The following is a 22,727-nucleotide window of genomic DNA, read 5'->3' on the forward strand; positions in this document are numbered from 1 at the left end:
GCTGCAAAAATTGTATGGCTCTATCCTACATCCCTCCCCAAATTATAGATGGTCAAGTCATTGTTCAACTTGACAGGGATGAGGTTGATAAGGGGATAGCTAAGTGGAAGAGTGCCCTAACTGCTTATGTTATTGGAGATACACCCGGCTATAATGCTATGTCTAGGTATATTGAACAAAATTGGAATTCTATTGCTCAACCAACTGTGTTTTTACATAAGGAAGGGTACTACATCATCAAATTCTAGGATATTCATGATATGCAAGACATCTTGTACTTTGGGCCATACTCTATTAATAATCGACCCCTCATACTCAAACCTTAGTGCCCAGATTTTGATTTTGATAATGAATACCCAATTGAAATTCCTTTATGGATTAAGTTTCCCAAACTCCCTGTAAGTTGTTGGGAATGTGATTCTCTTAGTCGAATTGCTAGTGGCTTGGGCACACCCATGTATGCGGATTAATGTACTGCTAAGCAAACTAGAGTCACATTTGCAAGAATGCTTGTGGAGATCAATGTCAAAACCATTACCTAATTCAATAGCTATGATGGACCCAAATGGTAGAATATTTCAGCAGAGTATTAAATATGATTGGAAACCCCTGTTTTGCCAGAAATGTCAAGTGATAGGCCATGTCTGCCCTCCAGAACAGCCAGCTCCACCTCGACAGCAGGCTAGAAGAAGAAAAGGGCAAAGAAGGGTGGTTCAACAATGGCAACATAAATAAGGTGCAGAAATACAACCTGGTGCTCAGGTGGCACCTGTAGTTAACACACAGGTTGGTCCAAACAATCCTATTTCCACTCCTGAGGTGCATCAGGTTGAGCAAGTGCAAAATGATAAAATACAGGGCTCCCCCACCATAGCAAGCAAGTGGAAAAGCAGCAGATACTAGTCATGAGTTGAATGATACCAATTTTCCTAGGCTAGGATCAGTACCAGTGAAGAGGAGACTACCAGTAGCTCAACAAAGTCTAGTGGAGCTCCAATTGAAGAATGGGTTTGAGGTGTTATCTCAGAGTGACAGTGTCAACAAATCAGATCCTTCTGATAAAGGAGAAGAAAATAAACAGCTATGACCTGGTTGTTTTGGAATGTTAGAGGAGCAAATAAGAGATACAAGCAGAAGGAGTTAAGACTATTCCTGAAAATAAATAAGATTTCCTTAGCAAGCTTGATTGAAATTAGAGTGAAAGAACCAAATTCTACTAGAATACAAAATGTTATAGCACCTGGATGGAACTCCCTTGACAACTATCAGAGTGCAACCAATGGTAGAGTGTGGATACTTTGGGACACTGAGAAATATAAAGTAGATAAAATTACAGAAGCTCCACAATTAATACACTGCTCAGTTAAAGATAGAAAGACAGGCCTGGTATGTATGATTACAGCTGTGTATGGGTACAACACTATAGAACAAAGAAAAGCTCTATAGAATCTACTCAGAACTGTGGCTCATGGAATCACAACTCCATGGCTAGTGTGTGGAGATTTCAATGCCCTTCTCTAACCATATGACAGACTAAGCACATCCAGGGTACAACATTCAGAGGTGAAGGACTTTGCGGAATGTATCCAAGACCTACTACTCAACGAACTAGCTTGGAAAGGTGAGTTCTATACATGGTCTAATAAACAGCATGGTGCAGACAGAGTACTGAGCAGGATTGACGGGGCTTTTGGCAATCATGAATGGATGATGCAATGGAGGCATGTGATGGTTGAATATGCACTGCCTAATATATCAGAGCACTCATCTATGATGCTTACTTTGGACTCTACTAGTAGTAACACCATTATCCCCTTCAGATTTTTTAATGTGTGGACTGAGCATAGTAATTTTCAGAAGCTGGTGCAAGATACTTAGAGTCAACAGAAGGATACTCACTACATGAAAAACATCTGGTACAAACAGAAAGCACTCAGACCCCTGCTAAAGCAGCTTAACAGGGAAGAGTTTCAAACTGTTACACATAAGATGAGCAAAGCAAGAAAGGATTTGCAATATATCCAAAAGCAGCTTCATTCTGAAAGTACTGATCAGTTGATAGACCAAGAGAAGAAAACCTTGCAGGATTTGGAAAGATGGTCTCTAGTGGAAGAAAGCATAATGAAACAAAAATCTAGAGCCAAATGGTTGCAAATGGGGGATGCCAACACTAAATACTTTTCTGTTGTATTAAAAGAGATGACACAAAGAAAGCATATAAGGGAACTTACTGCACTTGATGGTGCTATACTTACTGAGTCTAATGCCATCAAAGATGAGATAATGAAATTCTACAAGGGTTTAGTGGGTATTGCAACCACTGTTCTACCTGCAGTTAATAGAAATATCATGAAGAAAGGACCAGTGTTGTCACACCAGCAAATAATTGATCTTTGTACTACAGTGACTGATATGGAAATACAAGAAGGACTTCAATCAATTGGCGAGGACAAAGCTCTGGGTATAGATGGGTACAATGCCACTTTCTTTAAGAAATCTTGGCCAAGCATTGGAGATGAGGTTACTAAAGCAATAAAACAATTCTTTCTTACTGGGAAAATGTATAGAGGTATCAACTGCACCACTTTAAATCTAATTCCCAAAACTGCCAATCTTGTTTCCATCAAAGAATACAAGCCTATAGCCTACTGCACTATACTCTACAAGATAATAGCTAAAGTGCTTACAGCAAGACTACATAAGGTGATGCCATTTATTCTCTGTGAGTCACAGGCTGGTTTCATACTAGAAAGAAAGATTGGTGATAACATCATACTAGCTCATGAGCTGGTCAAAGCATACACAAGGAAACATATATCCCCTAGGTGCATGATCAAGATAGATTTACAGAAAGCATACGACTCAGTAGAATGGGCATACTTGAAACAAGTCATGGAGTATATTGGTTTTCCTGAACAGTTCATAGGCTGGATTTTTTAATGTATTTAGACTGTTAACTATGCTATTCTGGTCAATGATGAATCTACTGTGCCTTTTAATGCAGCTAAAGGCTTGAGGCAAGGGGATCCCATATCACCCTTCCTCTTTGCCATAACAATGGAGTATTTGAGTAGGAACCTTAAAGGACTAGCAGAAAAGAAAGAGTTTCACTTCCACCTTAAATGCTCCAAACTGGGTCTAACTCATCTATCTTTTGCTGATGATCTCTTATTTGCAAGAGGTGATCTACCCTCAGTTACTGCACTATATCAATGCTTTATGCAATTCTCAGAGGCTTCAGGATTGCAAGCAAATATGACTAAGAGCTCTGTCTATTGTTGGGGTATGACACAGGTGGAAATTGAATCAATTATCCAACATCTTGGATTTATAAAAGGTGATCTGCCCTTTAAATACCTAGGTGTCCCTCTATCTACCAAAAAACTATCTCTTCTACAATGGCAACCATTGGTAGATAAGATACTTGCAAGAATTACGTCTTGGACTGCAAAAAAACTGTCGTACGCAGGAAGAGCACAATTGATCCAATTAGTTTTATTTGGGATACAAGCCTACTGGGCACAACTATTCATTATCCCCCCAAAGGTGGTAAAGATGATTAATGCCCACTGCCGGAGTTACTTATGGTCTGGAACTAATCATATCACAAAAAAGGCTCTAGTTGCATGGGAAAAACTCTGTTCACCTAAGTCCACTGGTGGTCTGAACTTAACCAATCTAGCAGTATGGAATCAAGCAGCTATTGCTAAAACTTGCTGGGATTATGCCCATAAGCAAGATAAGTTGTGGATTAAATGGGTGCATGCCTATTATATCAAAGGGAGACAATGGGAGAATGTTTCAACACTAGCTCAAGCGTGCTGGATGCTCAGAAAAGTGATAGAGTCCAGAACTGTGTTAGAGCAAGTACAGTGTAATGCCAACACTGGAATGAGCATTACTAGACAGATATACATTTAGCTCTTACCAAATAGTGTAAGATTGCCCTGAAAATGCCTTCTATTTACTAACCATACCAGGCCAATGGCAATATTTACCATGTGGTTGCAAGTGCAAGGAAGATTACTTACTGCTGACAGAATACTCAAATGGGTAATGGACATTGAAACAAAGTGTAGCCTGTGTCAAGTAGATGACGAAACCAGAGATTATCTTTTTGGTTGTGTCCTTTTGCTAAACAATTGTTTGCCAGATTACTATAGTGGATCCACCAACAACCAATTATAGAACTAACATGGGAGCTGTTCATAACAAAGTGTCATTCAGAGAGCCAAAGGTAAAACACAACAGGCCCAGCTACTCAAGATGATTTATGCTGAATTTATACATGGCCTGTGGATAGAGAGAAACATGAGGGTCTTTGAAAATCAATGTAGAAATTGGGAAGCTATTGCTAGAGACATTGCTTGTACCTGTAGTATTAGAGCTCCTCCTGGATTGAGAGCATTAGTAGCCAAGTTTATGTTCTAGGTGTTATTACCTCTTTTGTTTGAGGTGTAAGTACTAATAACTGGCTGTGTTGAGCCAGTTATGGATTTGTATGGATGATTTGGTGATTAATGAAATGCTTAGTTACCAAAAAAAACAAAGATATCTACCCGCTCCGACTTTATAAAAAAATATTAAGGAAAACATCACTAATTGTCCGCCCAACCCAAACTAATTATCCGACGTGCCCCCCAGCCTAAACCCCTTCCTCTATGATATCATCGCAGTATATTTATATATCATGATGGTATCATGGAGGACTAAGAGAAGGACTGAAGCAGTCCTCCATGATACCGTCTCAATATATTTATATACCACGATCTACCATGGTCCTGAGGAGTGTCTCATTGAAGGATTGATGCAGTCCTCCATGATACCATCACAGTATATGTATATAAGACGATGGTATCATAGAGGTTTTTTTCGAGAAAAGTGTGTCATTTTAGTAAATGAACATGATCATTTATAATACCGTTTCAGTATACTTATGTACCATGATGGTATTATGGAGGACTAAGAGAAGGATTGAAGCATCTTCCATGATACCATCTCAGTGTATTTATATACCATGTTGGTATCATAATCGGGGGGCATCTCGGGTAAATACTTTTGATTTTTTCTGGAAGTACAAAAGTAATGGGGGTATGGGCGGATAATTATTTTTGTTTGAGGGGGCATGCGTGATCTTTCCCCAAAATATTACCGGCTTGAAAATTGATATTTTATGTGGTAGAGGTGTTTCTAAAAAGAAAACTTACAAACATTGGCACCTATCGTTAACGCCATATATGGTAGGAGTTGATGAAGGAAACTTTAGGATTCCAAATTTGTGATAGAGAAATAAATATTGTAGGTACGACTGTTTTAAGTTTAACTAAGATTCATCAACGAGAGACAATAAATATTGTCTTATTTCGTTATTACAATATATCTTACTCTCTCCGTTTCAAATTATGTGAACCCATTTGACTGGGCATGACATTTAAGAAAGAGTGAATACTTTTGAAACTTGTGGTTCAAAATAAATCTTGAATATTTGTGTGGTTGTAAATCATTTCATAAAGTGAATTTGTTTCCAAATTAGGAAAGAGATAATTCATTTTGGCACGGATTAAAAAAGAAATAGGTTCACATAAATTGAAACAAGAGAGTAATTTTTACGGAAAGTTACTTGTGAATATCTTTTGAGTGGTTTTATAGTGTAAAGTTATTTTACACGATCAATGTATATGGAATTCCAAACTAAGTCAAAATAAAGCAGGTGCATGGTAAGAAATATTCACCCCCCATAAAACTCTGACCTACATATCACTGAAATTGTAAAAAAATTCAATCATCGTTAGCCCCAAGCATGGACGGAGTTAGGGTACTGAAAAGGATTCGTCTGAACTCCGTTGGTAAAAAATTATATTATATATATAAGGTTAAAAATATCTTTTATGTATCTATATATATAAAAAAGGAGAGGTACAAGCAATGTGGTTAAGTCAAGTGGCATCTAATAACAAGTCACTTGGCAATTTTAAGACAAAGTTAATGAGAATTAGGATAAAGGTTTTTAATAACCAAAAAATATCCCATAATAATTGATATTTTAATTTTTAAAACTAAAAAATAAATTTTAATTGAACTTTTGAATTCAAAGTCAGCCTAATTTTTCTAAAGGTGGTTACCACATCTCATCTTTATCCTTATCAATTACAAAATTTGTATATTATAATAGAAAGAGAAAAAAAAACCGTGAATTGAGATAACTATGGCTATTTATGCAATGATCCATTTAACAAATAAAATAAAGTAGTAAATAATCTCTCTCTCTCATAATGATCTTGAATATTTCAGAAATAAAAGATAAAACATCATGTGGAGAAGATCATGTTATTGAAATCATAAATAATAAAAGCTAAAAGTAAAAAAGAAATAACAAAAAAATTTAAGCAATTTTTTTTTTAAATATAAATAACTTTCTCACATGGGAAATTTCAATAAATGTAACTAAAACCCTTCCTTTTATGTTGAAAATAAATGGTAGATATTTGTGAATTTGTTTTTTTTTTTTTTTTGTAACAACGAAACAAAGAAAAGAAGATTAACAAATTTTAAAAAGAGAAAAATAAAACGTAGGCCAGAGGTTAAAAACAAGGATACGGAATGTTAATTGATCATCTTCTGTTTGATCTTCCCTTAGTATATTAAAATTAAATTGATCTAATCAGTTGCAAATATTTCACTTAACTCAAATATATAGATTATAAGATACGAATATCTTAAAATCTTATTAAAATATGCATTGTGTTTTAAAATATCATGCAAGTGATGTGGTTAAGCCAAGTGACAAGCTAATAACAAGTCACTTGACATTTAAGATAAACTTAATGAGAATTAGGAAAAAGTTTTTTTTGTAATTGCTATCAATTTGATTAATTAAATTTTTAACTGAAAAAATAAGGTTTAAAATTTTGAATATAACACTAGCATATTTATCTAAAACAACTTCTCATCTTTATCTTAGAATCGTAATTATAGGACTTTTCAAATTCAGATTTATCCTTCTAGAAAACAATTATTTATTAACCAATGAAATTTTCTACTTCGTTTTTTTTCTTCTTTTATTTTCTTTCTTTTGTAAAGTCGGATATATTCTAAAGTTTAAACTTAAAATTTAGAACATAGGTATGATTTAAAAAGCTGTATTAATATTTTTTTAAAAAGTTATATTAGTTAAACAAAGCAAATTGGATACAAATGCCAGCACAACATTTAAGATACCTGTAATATGAATACTACTCCTACTCCTACTTCTAACTAAAAAGAAAGATATATACTACTCCTACTTCTAACTAATTATTTAAAGATAATTATGAATATGAATATAATATCCGAAAATACTTACAGGTTGAAGCTTTTGAATTGAAAATAAATCAAATCAAATCTTATCCAAACTTCTGACTTGGAAAAAAAATTAAGTTTTAACCGTGGTTAAAACTTTTAAATTGAGAAAACATAACTCCAAACGAGTGCTATATAAAGAGGGCGATGGAATGACAAAAGTGATATTGATGAAAAAATTAGTCCTTTTTTGCTTAAGAATTACAGTATATTTTTGAAGGTTGTAAAATTCTCAATTTAATATTTTTAGAAGAAGTTCTAATAGTGAGAAATTTTATTTCTCCCATCTGATTTTGGCTTATGAATGCAAAAGTTGTCCCTATTTTAATGCCTTTTTACATTGTTACAATGTAATTTTTTTATTGTTAGATTTTTATAAGTTTATCGGTAAATTGTGCATTTTCTTGCTCGATTAATTGTAGCAATCAGTTGTTTGCTTGATTTACAATTTTACCATGAGTTTTAAACATGATCAATATGCTATGAATTTTTTATTTATGCATTGATCGATAATTTCATTATGTTTCAGGTACTAATTTTTCTGCTTATAGTCCACGAGACTATCAGTCCTCACTATATCTTCATCTTTTGCAGATTCACAAGGTTATGATAAGGCAACGACCCGAACTTATGATGTAAGTTTATTATATTTCACTTTTTGATGCTTTTCTAAATTTAATATTTTTTGTTTAATTTCTAAATTTAATAGACTATTAATAATAGTTGTTTTTATCAACTTTTCGGTTGCAAGATACCCGATACTTTGAGTTTATTAGTAATGTCATTTTTCTTTGAACTTTTTTCAAGTTTGTAATTTCAAGAGATTCATGCTACACAAATTGGTGACAGCATAAAACTGTAGTAATTATATCAAATTCGGTGACTGGGAAATTGTCTCACTAGCTTTTTTTTTTCTTTTTTGAGAATTGTCTCACTAGCTAGCATCAAATATTAAAGGTCTTATTCTACTAATTGTGAAATTTATGATGTTTTGACATCTCTATTATTAACATGATCCCTGCTCCTTTTTTCTTGATTTGGTGTTTTCAAGGGATCATTATACATGATTTTGGAGAAATTGATCCTGTGTTAATGTTTTAGTGTTCGGATATAGATTTAAATTTTAATATATCTTATGTATGACTATATATGTTAGTGCCTTGACAGCCTCATCTACTTGGAAGAATCAAGATGTCCTTTTAATTCTATATCAATATAAATGTAGTTACAATTTATTCTCTTATAAAGAAGAAATTTATGATGGTAAGTTTTCATTGTTTATTATTTTAAAAGAGTTTGTTGGATATCTTATTGTGTGGATATGAATATAATGATGAGGCCTAAAGTTTATGTTTTTGCATTTTAGAATTATTCAGAGTATCTCTACCTTTAAGGAAGTTAAAAAGACTGTGTACCCGATTAATACTAAATTACCAATTTATAAATTGAATTCTCGGTGTTCAATGACATTTTTAGGAGAATGTTTAAGACAAGTATTTCAAATGTTATATGGAACCTTAATCCATTTTTACCACCACCAAATTGAAATTGTCAACATATTTCACGTGAGTAGTTATAGAACTATTATACCTTGAAATTTTTCAAACATTATACCTTGATGGATACATATAAATTGTAATCTAAAATATTTGCTGTGGCATCTTCCTTTCAAAAAGTTAGTTCAAATTAATTTTAAAAATATATCAAGTAATATCTAATATAATAATGATAGAGAAGAACAAAAAGAGAAAAAAAACATACAAATAAAAAGAATGTCATAGAAATATAGAAGGATAGGATTTATTGAAATTTAAGGTGAGAAAGTTTTCTAAACTGTTATTTAGAAAAGGCGATGGTATATAAATTAATCAAGAAAAGATTCAAGCAATAAAATAAAAATGAAAATACAATTAACTTTGTCATATAGGTAAACTTCAATAATTAAAACTAGAAAAAAAATTAATTAACATTGTTGTATGAAAAAAGAATGTATTAAGAGAAGAATAGAGATAACGTGAGGTTGGTTATACTTCAAAATGAATTCAATAAATTAGAAGATGAACTAAATAGTTGTAAAAAAAATACTAACAAAGAAAGAATTTAATAAAAAGTCACGTGGTAATATAAAATACTCAGTAATGAACATTACAACGCTAAGAAATAAAGGGGGACGGAAGGGGGGGGGGGGGGGGGTGGAATAAATAACAGTGTAAATTTAAAGATCAACCGTGGAATAAGCATGGTGACGCTTTAAGAAAAAGTTACTTGACTATTTTAAGACAATATAAACAGATAATATAATAACGATGTTAGTTTCAAATTCAAATTAATAGATAAAACTTTAAATAGTGTGATTAATTAGGTTTTGGATGTACTAAAAAAAATGAATTTGAATTGAAAAGTAAATATTCTTGAAAAACTCACTAACTTTTTTTATTTTGTGGTAACTATCAACTTTCATTAATTACAAAAAGTCAAGTTATATAATTTTGATATTGAGTTTCTCAGAAATGTTATCCAATGATTCTATTTGTATGAATTGTTTTCTTTGGTTTTAAAAGCATTTGTTTGTGGGTACATTGTATTGAGAAACAAGATGACATTTAATTTTTTTATGATTGGTCTTTTAATATCTTCCGCGCATTGCGAGGGTACGTATACTAATATCTATATATATATATATAAAATAGGAGAGGTAAAAGCAATGTGGTTAAGCCAAGTGGCAAACAAATAACAAGTCACTTGGCAATTTTAAGACAATATCATCTAAGTTATGTAATAACTTAAAATTAATCAATTTAATATTAACTTAATAAAGGACATTTAAAGATAAATATAATAAATCTATATTCAAAATTTAAAACCTAGAGATTAGCCTAATTTGGTGGAAGAGAAACTATCCTAAGTTTATCATTATAAGTAATGAAAACTTAAGTATATTTTTATATATAAGAGTCTGTATATCCATTAGATTTTTTAATATTATTTAAGTGTAGTAGTTATCCGTACACTTTTATATGTACATATATATGAATAAGAAAATGATGCTTAATTAATGAAAATAAGTTTAAATTAATAATATTGAATTTGAAGATAATGATTCATTTATTAATTTGAATTTAAAAATAATTTCATAAAGATAAAAGTCGGTAAAGGTTTCAGTATTTCCGCATAAAGAAGATCATTGCAGATTAGGTTATTATGCATCTTCATTCTTTCAAAGATAAGGATTTACATATTTTTAAAATACTAAGTACATACTAATTCGTATTCAAATTAAATTTGAATTGACCCAAATTCATATATATCTTTTTAAATTCTTTTGTGATTACCTTGCTTTATCTACCATATGAATTTGAGTTTAAAATTAAATTTTGTTACAATTTGAATTGAAAGATAAATATCTTTTTACTTCTTTATCATTATCCACTTATCTTCAATTTGAATTTTGTGTTGAAAAACAATTGTATAAATTAATGAAACCCTAGCATGAGGGACATTGTTCTTCCTAGCCGCATGCCTCCACCATTGTTGGCATTACGCTCTCATAATTAGGTCCAGAAGTTCAATATGATTGTTGTTAAACTTTGTGGTATCATATACAACGCCATAAATTATTTATTTTTGTATGTTTCCACATGAGAATGATCGTTAAATGATATTATAGATTATCTTTTGGCGATATTGCATAGTTTCTCTCTTTCCTTGGAAGGTTTGCTTAATTTATTAGCCATGAGTATTTTTATGTCACTTATTATCTATTATTTTTTTCTTGAAAGCTTTTAATCTCCTTTTACTTTTCTTTATTGTATTAGGATGAATTAAGGTTTCATATTTATATCTATGATATGCTTCTTTTCATATTCTTGCTTAATGTTGATTGACATGTTTTTTCTCTTGTGACATCATTTAACTTTTGAATGAATTAGGTGCACAAACTAAAGTCAAATACATTTTAATGGTGATAGTGGTTGACTATACTCAACAGTGACACAACAGAACTAGAAGGTGGCTCATGGAGTAAAAGAGAAGAATTGTGTACTTACTTCATGCCTTAGTCAGCCATTAAAGCAGACACATTTGCTATGGAGCAGGTTTCTTACAATTTCTTAATTGTTAAATTTCTCTTTTGAAATTCTATGCAATTTTATGGAGTTCAATTAATTTTTATTTTATTTTTTTGTAAAAAGACAAACTGTGTAGATCATCGGCACAAAGAAGAGAAAGCATGAACAATTAATAGAGAATATTACCAGCTAATAATTCTAGATCAATAAAGTCAAAATTAATAAGTTGGGATCTTATAATCTAACCCTATCTTGAAGCTACTTTGCTACTTATCTAAAGTTAAAAATTAAAAAACACAGTTTATATGTTAATTAAATTAAAAAGAGATGACAGACGTAATCTTATGAAAGCTATATTTACAATTGTAAGTTCTAGATTAAAGTCCATAGGTAAAATAATAGTAATGCTTAGCGACGTCTATACTAAATTGAAAAAGAAAACATGAAAATATTTGCTGATAAACAAAAATTAGCATGATAGTGAACATGTTTGAAAAAATACAAGAGAAAAAAAGCCATGACGAAAATTTTGAAGAAAGAAAAGTATCGAAAACAAATCAATAAATTTAAATTCATGTATAGATAGGATAAATATTACAATTTAGGAATTATCTTGCCTTCTTTCCTTTAAAAACGATAATGTAGCATGCATAAGTATGGTGAGGATTTAGTCATTTCTAATTGCACGTACATAGCATGTATTAATATGTGATCCTATAACTTGAATATATGTTTTTTTAATGTTCGAAAAAAGTATCACTGTTTTCGTTCATCTCATATATTTCTGAGTCTTTTGGAATTTGATTTTGAAATGGAATGTAGTTCCAATTTGTTAATGTCTTGCGATCTGGGGTCTCTTTGCTATCTTGAGGCAATTTAATTTATACATTTGGTTTCTTAACGATCATTTGATTTCTAATTCATTTATCCTTTCATCCTTTCTCAAATGCTATAGAAATGCAATACTATAAATCAAGATTATGGACAACAGTGAAGTACGTATTTATGCTCAGATTTACAAGTAAAGGCAAGAATTATAAAGAGCTTGGACTTATTAAGAAGCTAAAGCTAGATAGAATGAATGCACGGTCCTTGGATTTATTGATTGTCATTTTCCTTGCTAGGGACTACATGTCTTTGACCGTCGAACCATTTTGTTTATTCTATTCAAGCCTAATCTCTTATAACTAGGTTCTAGACAAAGTTTGCTAATTCTCAATTTTCCTACTTTGTGCTTGGGAATTCCAATGGGTGCGGGAAATAAAATGTTGGATCCAAGATTTCACCTACTTGATGACAAAAATTAATGTAATATTTAATCAAAGAATGTTTATTTGTTGTAGATTTGTTTGTACCTGTTTATTTCATGGAAAAGAATTTGGTGAAGTTGCAAATAATATGGGAAAGAGTATATATTATGCAAGAAATAATGAAGATTCAAGTAAATATGCGAGGAAAAAAATTATTTTCATATTGTTTAGTGAATATCCAAACCAGTATTGAAAAAGAATATTATGGGAGAATATATTATGGAAGATTACTTTCAAGATATGCTCTCTAAGCTTAATGGAAGGACTAATATTAGAAATTCAAATTTCAAATATAGAATGGCTTACTACACTAAATAAGAGATATTTGAACAATATATTTTTGGAATTTCTATTATATCTCTCCACTCTTTTTTTGTCTTAAACGATCCGCGCATCGCGCGGGTACGTATACTAGTATACATAATAGATGTTAAATTCCCTTAACTTCTTCATATGTTTAATTACTTTTTATATTTTAAACCCTGACTCCTTCACTAAGTCACCCGGTACCTTAATCCTCTTATGTTTTCATGCATATATATATGCACAAACACACATAAAGGTTGACAACAGGGGCGGACCCATGTATCAATTTTTGGTGCTCGAGCACCCATTAACCATGGCGGATACTCTATGTTGACATATAGAAAATATTAAATTTTTGGTATAAAATAATAAATAGCACCCAACAAGCAATTGAAGATCTTGGTGCTTTGGTTGAAAGGTTGTACCCTTTAGGCTAAGCCATGAAGGAGTAGAGTTCGAATCCTACTCAAAGCAATATATTTTTTGCTGATTTTAAGGTGAGCACCCAGGACCATTGAATCCTGGGTCCGCCACTGGTTGACAACTTTTGCTTACACTACGTATCAGAATCAGAAACTCGGAGCACCAGATGTTTCAATATTTTATTTGCCAGGCACCCTTTGGTAGGTCTCTACTTGTCAACTTCATTCCATATCTACATTTCCAACTCCTTTAAACTTAGAATTTTTAACTTATTTTCTATCTATGTTGTTCGGATCTTTTAAAAATAATTCCGTAGCTACTTCTGTTTTGCAAAAGTTATGGATGTTTTGGAAATTCAACATGAGTACGATATAATTTTTGAAATATCCGAACAACATAGCGTTTTACCTTCATTTTCTTCAAATTTAAAAGAAATTAGAACAATTATTAAAAGATTGTATGTGTATAATGTTGTAGTGTCTTTTGCAGTACTATATCTTATACAATTTACATTGCTTTTCTGTCAAAGCTTCAATAGGTGGAAAGTCGACCATCAACTCGGCATGTTAATGGCAGACGTATCTTTCATATGGATCATGCATGCGGTTACCGGATTATAGGTGTCATTTTCTCTTTTACTTTATTTCTTTTAATATTTGGATTTATGTAATATTTACGGATACTGTAAAAGTTCTTTTACACTATCAATTAATTATTACCTATAGTAAATAAATTACCATTTTAATCAAAATTCTTATTAAGAGATTTATATGTAATTACTTAATAGGTAATTTAATAACATAAATATTTTTCTTATAACGGTCAATGCATAGAATTTAGATTTTTTTTCCAGTAGGCAATTAATAAGTTACATTTTGTTACACGCCCCATACTGCTGGTTTCGAATTCATGGAATTTATTTAATTAGTTTTATAAGTAAAAGTGATTAGTAGATCTATATTTATAGTTGACTTATATTTCATAATCTAAAACGCTAGAACTAGATCGTTGCTCGTATAATAATCAAACTCTTACTAGCCTGTTTGGCCAAACTTATTTTACCCCAAAAGTACTTATTTTTTCCAATAAGTGCTTTTTTTTAAAAAAAAAAAAGTGAGGTGTTTAGCCAAGCTTTTAGAAGAAAATAAGGCTTTTAGAAAGTAGCAGAAACAGTTTTTCAGAAGCTAAAAAAAATAGTTTTTGTCCAAAATCACTTTTTTGAAAAACGCTTTTGAGAAAAATATACTTAGAATCACTTTTTAGAAGTTTGGCCAAACACTAATTGTTGTTCAAAAGTACTTTAAAAATTAATTGGCCAAACACAAATTGCTTTTCGCCAAAAAGTTGAAAAGTACTTTTGAAAAAAAACACTTTTCAAAATAAGCAGAATTTAGAAGCTGGCCAAACAGGCTAAGTTTTGAATTTTTTGTTTGTTTTCGTATAATTAGTTTAAGTACCTAATAAAACTCTGTTTCTTATATATAACATATCAAATAAAAGAGTATCTTCTTAAAAATATATTACAGTTTTTCATGGGTCAATTTGCGTTATCAGCCCAGTTTTAAATAAAGTTAAGGGTAAAAAGCGCACCTAAAGTGTCTTTTTTTTTTTTAGTGGGAGTTTCTTACCTAAACTATCACTAACTAGTTAGCAAATTAAAACACACTTCAACTATCAGCTGTTCACTTTTCCCAGGGTGGGAGAGTTTCCTACCAAACTTATCACCAACTAGTTAGCAAAACACACCTCAACTATCAGTTTAGGTGTGTTTTGCTAACTAGTTGATGATAGTTTTGGTAGGAAACTCTCACACCTAATAGTTCATGTAGGAAGCTAAAAAAATGATACTTGAGGTGTGTTTTTTATTCTTATCTCTTTTAAATAGGTTGAATCAAACGGATCAAACTAAACTAAGTTAATAAAATAAGTGAGTCAGTAACCCACCCAAACCTAGTCGATAATACTTTTGTGTGTAATCTATATATAATATAAAGCTAGGCATAAACAAGGTGATGTGACACCTCTCTATGGCCTAGAACGCTATTTATCTTTTTTCTTCTGTTTTTTGGATTTTTCTTACTTTTCCAATTTATGTCTTATGTTAAAATAAAACTCAAAAGTCACAACTTTACCTCTCTTAATTATATTAAATGTGTATGTTTAAAAAAATAAAAAATTGTTTTCTTAAGTCTCTTACTTATGCCAAAGTTTCAACCGTTTGTGACTGTCTTATTCCTATTCTTAACTCTCTTACTTGTGCCAAAATTTCAACCGTTTGTGACTATCTTATTCTTATTATTTACTCTTAATCTTTACTACCACTCCATTTCTTATGAATTAAATACATAATTAATGTGGTGTTTTCATTACATCATAATGATGACCATTTACGTGGGTTTTCAGTTATTAAACTTTTTGGAGGAATCAAATTTACTCTTTGCTCTCTCAAATCTATATAAATGTTTTTACATTATCATCCATCCATTAAAAAAACTATGTCTAGAGGTGCAGTTTAAATTTGGAGTTTCTTTTCTTTTTCTTCGGAAAAGTGCTTGATAATGAAGAAAAAGGAAGTTTTGCAAGATTCCATGCAATGGAGGTATATGAGATGAAGCAGTAGTGCAGACGGTGGACGGTTACGTTAGTATCATTGAGAGGAAGGAATTTGGACAAATGAGGCGAGGTAGAGCCGTTATTTCTTTCTATTTACGTTTTAACAATTGAAAAAAAACGACTCAAGGAAACAGAATTTGCAAGAGAGTGAAAACAGAGAATCAAATCAGGTATGGTGAATAATGAAAATAGAAGAACAAATTGAGATTGGAATTAAACGGGAGGATGCCAAGAAGGCATCGGAAGATGTTTCCGACAATACCAACAATCAGTAAATTAAACGAATAGTATGTATTGAGGCGGACAAAGCCCCCCCCCCCCCCACCCAAAAAAATAATAATAATTTAAAGTCTATTTTTTCTTCATAGAATTAATAATTTTGAAGGTTGTAAGTGCATTGAAATTTTATGTTGACCAAGATTTTGTTATTATTTTTACATAGACCGCTCATACAAATATTATATTTACAACTACAAGATCAATTGATTTCCAAAATAAGAACGTGCAAGTTATAACTTTTACTTTCAAGTAGCTAAAGAAAGACAAACAAAAAAGGAACTAATGAAAACCAAAGAAACTAGGAGAAGAAAACGAGTACAGTAGTGCTACAAAATGATCATGTAAATGTAATAAGGGAGATTTAAAGAGGGAAAAATGTAACGAAAAAAGAAAAAAAACGAAAAAAAAAAAGTGAAGAAAAGAGGATTAGCAAAGAGGTGCAGATTTATTTGTTTTGTAATTTTTTTTATTTCACATATCTTCTTATTATTATTTTCAAAATACGAGAAACATCAGACAATATTTTAGAGAAATAATATGTGAATATGAATATATTAAATATATATTAGTCAAAGACATTATTGTTTCTAAGAATAAGGAATTCATTGTTTTTTTAATTTTTTTTACAAGAACAAGCTAATTGATTAAGAAATGCTTATCAAGTTTGAATAATTGAAATTACTCCTGTGGATATCATCGAAAATATTTATATTTTAAATTTAATCAAATTTATACAACTAATTTTTATATACATATATATAGAAAATTTTGTTTATCTTTTTTCTATTATCTCATGATTTTTGCAAGAAGGTCATATCGTGAATTTACTATTAATTTTTATAACTGCGCGAAGCGCGGATAAATTTACTAGTAGAGATAGTATGTATAGCTAACAACATACACTTCATACGATGTAAACAATATCTACACAATGAAACCATGCATTACGTAATTTTAAGTAAATTTTTATAATTATAAGCATTAATTTGGAATGTTTAATTTAGGGATAATTCAGTCCTCCCTTCAGGTTTCGCTCTATCGCACTGACCTTCTTTGTGGTTTACAATATTATGCTTACCTCCTTTATTTCATTTTATTGTAACAATTCTTTCTATCTATTTATTACTAATATATAAAATTAGGACATGACAAATCTACCCCTACTAGCTCTATTAAACTATATTGTTGACGGAAGAGTACTAACCTCTTTTAATTACTTAAAATTAATTCGTATGGATATTTTACTTAACAATTTTCTTAAAGAATAAAAATCCTAAATTTCTAGGTCTCGCTAGTTTTCTGTTCCAAGTTCTTCCTTTCCAATCTTGTTTGCAAGAATGATTTTAAGTTTTAGAGTAATAAGCAATCATTTCTGCAAAAGAAATCAAATAAGATATTTTTCCGGCAAATGTATGATTCCTATATATGCCTTGTTTAAGCTATTAAAGAAAGTGTTATAACGGGTTTAATGATGGAGATTTCTGCAATGCATTACCAACAAATTAGTTGGAATGATTACAGTAGACAATGTGTAGGTACTTTTGTAATATTAGTTCTACACTTTTAATTTGCTTTACTGAAATTTGAATGAGATGAGCAGTGGATAAAATGAATTGCAAAGGTCTTTAGAATTACACGTAGCCTTTTGATAGATTAGTAGTAATTAATAACTTAACCTTATAATTGTCTTATTTTATATATTTAACTCTACAAGATTTTATTTTTGAAACAAATTACTGGTTGATTATAGTAGTAAGGGTAAAATTGTCATATTCCAATTTTTTATATTAACTCTAAATAGATAAAAAAAAATTGTTACAATAAATTCGAAATAGAGAAGGTAAGCGTAATATTATAAATCATGAGGGAGGTCACTGTGATAGAGCAAAACCTGAGGGGGAGGTCTCTGAAATTATACCTTTAATTTATATAAGCACTAGGGAATGACTTTTTTCACTTTGAGTACATTTTTAACATGTAAAAGACTTTTGGTAGGTTATTTGCCTTATTTTATATTTTAGTGCTTATTCCACATTTTATGGAAAATTAACATGTAAATCTTTAAGATGACCTTAAAGTGGCAAAATTCTGTTGCATATATATTAGTGTATAAAAGCTAAATTCTAATTGAAAACTTGATAATAATACTCAGTAGCTAGCATGTTATCATAGTTGAATAACTTAAATTACACCGATAGTACAAACGGTCTGATATTATGAATTTGTTATATTATTTAATGTATATAACTTAAATTAATATTCTGCATCTGCATGCCTTTCTTACGGTCCCTACCCAAGCTTGGTTCTAGGAAGTTTCCTTTATTGGCTTCGACCGGTAAAGACAGTTCCTCCATAATCAATCATTTCTAGGCCACCTTATTATGTTAATTGATATACTACATTATAAAAATAACATAGTGTGTATGTGTGTGTTGGCAACGAAGAAGATAAGCTGGAGCCCTTTCCAGAGAGTTTCATGAAGACGCTATAGCTATATAATTATTCCCTATTATATTTGAAGGCCTACAATGTTTGGAGGGTAATTTTTTAATGATGGACAATAAAACACAAGAGATGATTTATTTCTGATTTTTTTTCTCCAAGCCCGACGACAAACTAATAAAGATGACTCATACGTAATATTTGTTTTTAGATTGTATACATCGACAATCCCTTAAATTTATCAGAAAGTTTCACTTAGATTCGTACTATAACATGTTCCAGTTAAGTATCGGAACACATGATAAACTATTCTTATTAAACTCATTTGGCTCAAATTTTGGAAACAATTCCTACACGTGTTCTCAAGCGCTCATTACGTAGATAAGTTAATCATTTAAAATATATCACCTCCTTTAATATAAGTCATAAAATCTTGGGCTTGTTCCAATTGAGGTTGATTTGTATAATTAAAGGAGATGATATATTTATGTGGTTAACTTAAATAAGTAATAGGCGTTTGCGAGCACATGCAAAAAGAATTCCAAAATTTGAGCTGAAACTGTCTATTAGAAACACTTTATTATCTATTCAGGTGTTCGATTAAGACAAGCGGAATTTCAATGTCTAAATGAAATATACTTATGCATTTAGGGGGTTGTCCATTCCGCAATTATTTCTAAGATAAGTATGAAAGTTTGCCGTTATTAGCTTCAAATCCAAACAACTTCATGCAGAATGACATGTGATGTCTATGTCAAGTAATTTGTGGGGACTATGGATCTGCTGTAATGTAATTTCGACGAAATTTCCTCCACTCCACAAAACCCCAAAATGAACCCTAACGAAGAACTCAAGAAAATGAAAAACAAAAGAGATCTTTCATTCTCTTTCTTTTTGTTTTTTGTGGCTATGTTTGTAATTATATTGTTGTATCGTATGTGTTTATGATAAGGTTCGTAGAGAAGTAGTGTGGTACTTGCCCTTTTGGTCGGTAAAGATTTTTTTATTCGGTATCTACAACAAATGGTAGTGTGGTACTTGTATTTTTGGTTGGTAAAAACTAATTGTCCGCACCCAAAATTTAATAAGTACATGATATTTATTGTTTTAGAGACTCATGTATTTGCTTAATTATGATCGAGTGATATAATTATCACTTTACTTTTTGCTAAAGTTAGCCTAATTTTGTATAATTAGGTAGTACAACTAAGTATTACCCTTTTGGTTCCTAAGTTTGAGCGGAACCTAAGTTATAGCTTGTTTGGCCAAGCTTATTTTTTTTCCAAAAATATTTATTTTAAAAAAGTGAGGTGTTTGGCCAAACTTTTGGGAGAAAATAAGTGCTTTTGGGGAGTAGCAGAAGCAGTTTTTCAGAAACTAAAAAAATAGCTTTTGTCCAAAAGCACTTTTTTGACAAGTACTTTTGAGAAAAATACACACTTTTTGAAAGCTTGGTCAAACACTAATTGCTACCCAAAAGTATTTTTTAAATTAATTGGCCAAACACAAACTGCTTTTAATTAAAAGTACTTTTGAAAAAACACTTTTTAAAATAAGGTAATTTTAGAAGTTTGACCAAAGAGGCTATTAGTTGAAAGCATGAGCAAGATGTTGCATACGTAATTGAAACTTGGAACTATTAAATTGTCAAGAGAATATGCAGGAAAGTTTGTTCCCAAATCAGAGTAAAATTCTCTAGGAAAGTGAATTTCTTACTCCTAAACCAGTTTTTTTAGGCCTAAAAGAGGGGGATCTGCTAAGGCGGAATCACAAATTTATATAAAGGAATTCAAAAAAATCCTAGAATATATGTCACTAATGGTGTTCATGATTCGGTTTGGGTTGATTATTACTTGAAAGATGACCAAATTATTTAAGTCGGTTTTTCAAATACAAGAATCAAATCAATTAAGTTGGTTTATGTTGGTTTTTTCGTTTTTATTTTTATTTTTTTTCGGTTTTATCGATTTTGAATAATACTATTATTTTTCTTAATTATAACTATATACACATAATTAATGAAGCACTTGCAGGATTCAACAAGAAATCACAGTTAATAATTTAGAACATGACTAAGAAAGCTTGAATCCGACCATAACTTGGCAAATAATTGAAGAATTTTCATTGAACGAAGCAACGCATAAGCAGGTTAAGAGATAAGGAAAATCTAAGGTTTGTGCGGGTAAATGAATTCCCTTAAATGGTTTACAATTCCCTCTCTTTGTAAGAGAGTCAGAATGGACCTTTGATTTGAAAGAATCAACAAATAAAATAACAGAAACTCTACCAAGCACCTCTAGCTTGGTTGAATTCAATATTAAAAATTATAATTTTTAAATATATTCGTATAATCGGTTTGATTCAGGTTTGGTTATCTTTTACTTAAAATCAAAATCAAATCATATTTTTTAGGTTTTTAATAGTATCAAAAATCAAATCAAATCAAATTAAACCTAAACATATCGATTTTTTCCTGTTTGATTTGATTCATCGATTTCCCGTCAATAACCCTAATTTGAACATATGACCTAAGCAATTTTGAACCCCCTTTACACTATTGAACTTTTCTTCATTTCAAGGGGATTCAACAGCTCACATATAATCAAAAAAGATTATTTTTACTCTACTTGCATCATATAATTTTCCAACGAATTAGTTCCAGTTCCACCTCTATCTGCTAATTAAATATAATTAAAATTTGTAAATTAATTAAAAAATAGCTACTCCCTCTGTCCTAATTTATGTGATACACTTTTCTTTTTAGTCTGTCTAAAAAAGAATGATACATTTTTATATTTATAAATAATTTAACTTAAAACTTCTCCTTTTACCCTTAATGAAATGATTTACAGCCACACAAATATCTAATGACTTGTTTTAGACCGCATGTTTTAAAAGTCTTTTTTTTTTTATTAAGCTCCTTATCTAGTCAAACTATATCACATGAATTGAAACGGAGGGAGAAGAACCTAAAAAGGTGTAGATACTTGCATATTTTCCTCCTCCTCCTTATTGACAAGAAATTAAATAGACTCAAACGAAAGCATTCATTACTTCTTCATGCTCATTGAAAAAATCTAAATTTTCATGGACCACAATCTCAAGTACCTGGTAGTTCAAAAAGACAAATCAACCACGATTATAAGAGAGCAAGCAAACCATACGCTAGTTTAGATGTGAAAACAAAATTATAGTTCCACAACGTAATGAAAAAGAAGTCTTCAAACTTGTTTAACCTTAAAATGGAGAACAATTAAATTTATGCGTGATGCCAAAGATATGTGGCTCAATTCAATTCAAGATGAGATTACAAGATAAACGAATAAGTAAATAAAAGTACAGATCTGACCAAATATTAATGATGATTGTCCTCAAGTATCGGAACCGAGGTCGGACCCTTTTGACCAGGTGTTTACACAATGAATAATGAAAGACAACCTTAGAAAATATGCATGAACTCAAATGATTCTATTGCTTTAGTACATGAATTCTCTCTTTCTTTCTGTTGCCGAACCCCCCTCCATGAATGAGGGCCTCCTCTTTATATAATAGAGGAGTCCTAACCCTAGTACAATTCTAAGTAAGGAAAAGAAATCTGGTGACAGTTGTTGCCGAGATTGATGCCGAAATATCCGTCTGAGGACGGATATTCCGGTCTTCTCCTCATGGTGGTTAACCGCCTCTGTTTTAACGCCTCGTTCCGGATCGAGTTTTGAGCTTTATCCTCGATAAGCCGGTTGTATCCTGCCCGAACATAACCATGACAACGGGAAACCGAGCATGCCCATATCCTCGGGTTTACCAGTATACAGATAGTCCCCTCATTTGCCGAGGTGAACTTTTTTACGGCGGGAAATGGACCCAAATAAAGCTGAGCAGCCGCCTCCAACTATCTAGGACAAGACCTTCTAGTCAACATTTTACTCTGCCCGATGCTAGGTCATTATTA

The sequence above is a fragment of the Lycium barbarum genome, chromosome 3, assembly GCF_019175385.1.
Source record: "Lycium barbarum isolate Lr01 chromosome 3, ASM1917538v2, whole genome shotgun sequence".
Lineage (NCBI taxonomy): Eukaryota > Viridiplantae > Streptophyta > Magnoliopsida > Solanales > Solanaceae > Lycium > Lycium barbarum.